Source organism: Schistocerca gregaria, chromosome 2, assembly GCF_023897955.1.
Source record: "Schistocerca gregaria isolate iqSchGreg1 chromosome 2, iqSchGreg1.2, whole genome shotgun sequence".
Classification (NCBI taxonomy): domain Eukaryota; kingdom Metazoa; phylum Arthropoda; class Insecta; order Orthoptera; family Acrididae; genus Schistocerca; species Schistocerca gregaria.
In genome coordinates this window covers 184187208-184193559 of record NC_064921.1, presented here as the reverse complement: position 1 = coordinate 184193559, position 6352 = coordinate 184187208, and positions in this window count along the sequence as shown.

The following is a 6352-nucleotide window of genomic DNA, read 5'->3' as shown; positions in this document are numbered from 1 at the left end:
CACATAAAAGCTTAAATATGGTCCAGGGCATTATTTTCCACAGAGATCTTCTTCTACAGTCTGATGACGAGCTGCGCGCCAACTTAGAGCGACGAGGTGTCCACTTCGTCCAGCGCGTCCACCGGGGTCCGAGGGGTCATCAAGCTGCCACCGGCGCCTTCATTTCGGCCTTCGAGGGTGACAAAATTACCTGAGAAGGTAAAGGTGATGGTCTACCATTCGATGTCAAACCCTATATCCCTCCCCCGATGCAATGCTTCAAGTGTTGGAAGTTCGGCCATATGTCTTCTCGCTGTGCTTCCACTCTCGTCTGTCGCGATTGTGGTCGACCATCCCATCCTGATACTCCATGTGCCCCGCCTCCCATCTGCCTTGCACACTGGACTGTAAGATTCTACAGAAGGAACGGAAAATAATGGAATAAAAGACCCTGGATAGACTGGCCTACAGTGAGGCTAAGCGTAAGTTTGAATGACTACATCCAGTACGCATTACGTCCTCTTATGCTGCCACTGTCGCTCCTGCTACAGTTCCCGTAGCTGCACCACACAACATCAGCTCTCAGAGCCAGAGGACCACACCTGCCCCCTTGATGGTGGGGGGCACTTCACTCCCTCTTGCTCCTGCTCCATCTACTTCAGCAGCAACACCCATCCCCCCACCCAACCATCGGGGACAACAGTTCCCCCTTCCCAGCCGGAGAAGCGTAAGACTTCTTCGGGTCCTCTCGCCAGGAAGGGGACCCCTGGGGACCTCCTTCGCAAGTTCCGGCCAGTTTAAAAGCGGACACCCGCAAGTGGCCCAAACAACCACTGGTCGCTGGTTGTAGGGCCTCACGGTCGTCGTCCGTCCCTGAGACTGACCCAGTGAAGCCCCCCCCCCCCCCCCCCCCAGCCTGAACCACCGAAGGCGCAGTGAGAGATGCTGAAAACGAAAAAGATTCCCATGAATCCCGACATTGCGGTGGCACCCGTCCCACCGCATCCTGCAAACTCAGTGTCTGAGGATGAGGTCGAGATTCTGGCGTCTGCTGAAGACATGGATCTCGCCGGTCCCTCAGACGCCATGAATGTCACTTGCGTGGGTACTGAATCGGTGGCATCGAGTAAACAAGCGGCGTAAACTGCCTTCATAGTCCAACTCTCTGAGGTATGGACAATATCATCCTCCAGTGGAACTGCAGTGGTTTCTTCCATCATCTAGCTGAGCTCCGACAACTTATCAGCCTTCACCCTTTCTTCTGCAATGCTCTTCAGGAAACTTGTTTTCCAGCGATGCAAACCCCCGCCCTCTGTGGCTGTCGGGGTTATTATAAGAGTGTGGCAGCTTATGAAAGGGTGTCTGGTGGCGTCTGCATCTATGTCCTTCACTCTCTTAACAGCGAGTCTGTCCCTCTACAAACACCTGTAGAGGCTGTCGCTGTTCGGGTGTGGACGCCACAGGCTGTTACTGTCTGCAGTCTCTATCTTCCACCGGATGGTGATGTCCCTTAGTATGTCCTGGCTGGGCTGATCACCCAATTGCCGCCACCTTTCTTGTTACTGGGCGACTTCAACGCCCATAACCCTCTGTGGGGTGGGTCAGTGGCAACAGTCGAGGCGCCATCATTGAGAATGTATTGGCACAGCTCGACCTCTCCCTTTTAAACGATGGTGCGGTTCACACATTTCAGTGTGGCACATGGCACGTACTCTGCCATTAACCTTTCGATCTGCAACCCTAGCCTCTTACTGTCAGTCCAATGGAGTGTGCATGATGACCTATGTGACAGTGACGACTTTTCGATCCTTGTCATTGCCACAACGTCACTCTTCTGGGCGCCCTTCCAGATGGGCTATAAATAAGACTGACTGGACTTTTTCTCTTCCATTGCCGCTATTGAGCCTCTTTCTAATGACGCCATTCATGCGGTGGTTCACTCGGTCACCACTGACATCGTTACTGCCGCAGAATCTGCCATTCCGCGTTCTTCTGGGTCCCTTCGGCGGCGGACTGTGCCTTGTTGGTCGCTTGAGATTGCTGATGCGATTAAAGATCGCTGACGGGCGCTCCAGCGTCACAAGTGGCATTCATCTTTAGAAAACCTCGTCGCCTTTAAACGGCTCCGTGCGCGGGCCCGCCACATCATTCGCCAACACAAGCAGGAGTGCTGGGAGCGGTATGTGTCTACCATTGGCCTCCATGTCTCTCCATCGCAGGTCTGGCCCAAGATTCGACGCCTCTATGGCTATCGGAACCCTGTCAGCGTCCCTGTGATCTCACTGAATGGAGCAGTTTGTACCGACTCCGACGTAATTGCGAACCGCTTGGCAGAGCATTTTGCTCTGAGTTCCGCTTCTGCAAATTACCCAATGCCCTTCCGCCCCATTAAAGAGCGGATGGAACGTCAGAGCCTTTCATTTCGCACCCACCATCCTGAATCCTACAATCTTCCATTCAGTGAATGGGAATTTCACAGCGACCTAGCCGCTTGCCCTGATACCGCTCTAGGGCAAGATCGCATCCACTGTCAGATGCTGACACACCTTTCAGTGGGCTGCCAGCGACGCCTCCTGGACCTTTACAACCATCTCTGGGTCGAGGGTGAGTTCCGTCGCAATGGCGGAAAAGCATTGTCTTCCCTGTTTTGAAACCTGGCAAGAACCCTATGGATGTGGACAGCTACCGCCCCATTAGCCTCACCAACGTTCTTTGCAAGTTGCTCGAACGCATGGTGAGCTGGCGATTGAGTTCGGTACTCGAGTCTTGCGGCCTCTTGGCTCCGCCTCAGGGTGGGTTCCATAAAGGCCGCTCTGCGGCCGACAATCTGGTGAGCCTGGAGTCAGCCATCCGTACGGCTTTTGCCCGCTGTCAGCAACTCGTCGCTGTATTTTTCGACATGTGGAAGGCGTTCGATACGACATGGCGCCATCACATCCTGTCTACACTTCATGATTGGGGTCTTTGGGGTCCGCTGCCGATTTTCATACGCAATTTTCTGTCGCATCGTACCTTCCACTTGCAAGTCGCGGCCTCCCATAGTTCCTCTCGAGTTCAGGAGACTGGGGTACCACAGGAGTCTCTTTTAAGTGTCTGCCTGTTTTTAATTACAATTAACAGGCTTGCTGCGGCGGTGGGAACATCTGTCTCAGCATCCTTGTATGCTGACGACTTGTGCCTCTACTACAGCTCTGTTGACATTGCCGCTGCTTAACGTCAGCTGCAGGGCGCTATCCGCGAGGCTGTAGCGCATGGCTTCCAGTTTTCGGCTGCCAAGACCTGCGTTATGCATTTACGCCGGCGACGCACAGTTCGCCCTGAGCCGCAGCTTTATCTTCCCGGCGAACGTCTTGGTGTGGTGGAGACACATCGCTTTTTGGGTGTGGTCTTTGATGCCCAGTTGACTTGGCTCCCACATATTCGGCAGCTTAAGCAGACATGTTGGTAGCACTGCGGTTACGGCGCCAACATATACTGGCCGCTTATGCTACGCATGTTTGTAGCTTGCCCGGGCATCCTAATTATCGTCTCCTGTTCCTGCAGTCAGTCGTCCATCTCCCAGAATGTTGGCCCCAGTCGGGTTGTACAATCGCCGTCCGTGTCAGAGAGCTTCTCTCTGGGCTTGGGGTTTACCCTCTTCCACCTCCTTTCCGGGCCCCTCTGCGTACACCACTGTGGTGTGGTCCCTGCCCTTGCCTTCGGCTTGACTTGGCACAGGGCCCGAAGGACTCAGTCCGTTTGAAGGCCTTCCGCAGCCGCTTTTCTTCCATCCTAGCCATGTATCGGGGCTCTGGGGTTGTTTATATTGACGGTTTGGTGGTTGCTGGTCGTGTCGAATATGCTCTAACTCTAGGGGACCATTTCGAACAACGATCCTTGCTGGCTGGCTGCAGCGTTTTCACTGCTGAGCTGGTCGCCATCTTTCGTGCCCTAGGGTATATCCGCTCCTGCTCAGGTGAGTCCTTCGTTATCTGTAGCCACTCCCTGAGCAGTTTATGAGCTATCGACCAGTGTTTCCCTCGCTCTCGTCTGGTGATGGCTGTCCAGGAGTCCCTCCATGCTCTTGCCCATTGCGGACACTCTGTGGTATTCGTGTGGATCCCAGGCCATGTTGGGATACCCAGCAATGAACATGTAAACAGCCTGGCAGTCTTACGCCGCTCAGTTCTCACTCTTTTGGACGCTGAATGGCGCGATCTGACCACACGTAATAAACTCTGTGCTGTCAAGGAGATGACAGCTGTGTGGCGATCATCCATGCGAGCCATTCACAGGGACTCAGTCGTCCTTTGTCGGCTCTGCATCGGACACACCCAGCTGATGCATGGGTATTTACTGAGCTGTGGGGACCCGCCTCTCTGTCGCTGCGGGGCGGTTTTGATGGTGGTGAACATTTTATTGTCCTGTCCGCTTTTAGCTGTGCTCAGGCAGACATTTACGCTGCCTGATATGCGCCCTGCCCTCTTAACTGATGACCCTGCTATGTCAGGCTTAGTTTTGCGTTTTATTCGGACAGGGGGCTTTTATCAACTAATCTAAGTGCTTCTCTTTCTGTGATTATTGTGGCCTATGGCCGAGTTTAGTCTCATTTTTTTGGGTGTTTCTCGGTGGTTGGCTTTTGCTTTTTTGTCTCTATGGTCGGCGAACCACTTTCACACTGTGTGTGATTTTAATTCGTTTTGTCTGCTCTCTGTCAGAGTCTTTCTTGTCCTTTGTCATCTGCCGTCTTTTCTGTTGTTCGTTTTTTAGTCTCTGTGGGTGTTTTTAGTTTTTGGAAAAAGAGACCGCAGTCTGGTCCCTTTAATCCCCCAAACCAACCAACAGGACAGGTCGTGGAAAGGAGACTAAATGAGCGGCTATCAGTTGCACTCGAACACATAAGTTTATTTATTTGACCCAACATTGCAGTACCAAATCTTGAACTTAGTTGTTGGCAGAATACGCCACACCATCTCATGCCTTAAGAGCACACGCACTTTAATTAAAAAAAACGGCTAAAAGCCATTAGTTCAAAATTCAGATTCCAAAAATAATATTTAGTAGGCGAAAGGCCCACGATTTTATCTATAAACAATATGTTAATCAGACCTAAGGCCCAAACAATCTAACAATCGAAACGCAAGAAGCTTGCATTTCAACTTCGATTCAGGACAATCGGCTATGAGCCATACAAATCCACACAACAGAAAATGAGAAAAGGAAGTGCAGCTAAGGGCGCTCAGAAGTTTCAGGGGTCGGCCATCACTTAAAACACTAACGTTCACTTAGGTGAGACACCCCTCCTGGTTTCCTCCTTCCTCTCCCCCCCAATTGCCACGCCTCTATCGCTGTATCTCTCCTTCTCTCCACCTCCACACCCTCTATCTCTTTCATCAGGGCTATTTCCAGCACCTTGTAAGGTGTCAGGCAAATCCAACACCTTCCATGAAAACCGTGACATAATAACCAAATCTACTAGTATATCACATAGCTCCGAATAAATCGTGACATTAAATGAACCAAAGTAATAGGAGTAACGAGTGAGCAAATGGAATGCCACAGACTAACACAAGAATGCCTAAATGCATGTCGTACCTTCCCACCGTGATGCAGACGCAGTTCCGAGGGGAGAAACGAGGACAGAAGCCGAGAGCAGAACCGTGTTAAGCTAGAAGGCCCTACAATAAGGGAGGGGCTGGGCACCCACGCCGCGAGCCTACCTGTACAACTACCACCCAAAAAGTTTTAGCGTGAGACTGTTTCGCGTCTCAGGTACGTCAAGGACAACCCCGGCCCATGTTAAAACCTAGAGCCCTCCAGAAAAGCAGTGTAGATCTTACGATAACACAAAAAAGGGCCACTACCACCCGCAAGTTTTAGCGTGAGACTTTTTCGCGTGTCTGTTACATTAGGACAATCCTCCAGCCCATGTTAAAAGATATAGCCCTCCAGAAGAACAGTATAGATCTCACGATAACGCTAAAAGGACCACACCAGCTGCAGGTTTTAGCGTGAGACTTTTTAGCGTCTCTGTTACGTTGCAAACTTTAAAAAACATTGCCCCACCACGAAAAGTATAACGTTTCCCACTGGATAGACAGAATTTTTGTAGGCGGAGCTTAAGGTTAACATTGAGACCCTGATTGGTCAGATGAAAACATAGCCAGATAGTTTTTTCAAACTAACTTCTGTAAATTGTAGTAAGGAGAAGTTAGAGGAGGGTTAGTTCCGAGACGGCGGGCTGGATGGCTGCTGCGCCGGCCGCTGCCGCCCTGACGCTGCTTAGACAGCGACAAGGGAATGAACGCACGCGATGCCGCATTTTTGAGCGCATAAGGCTTCACTCAGAACTGCAGAAGTCTCATCTGTTACACCCCCTTTTTGCGTAATACTA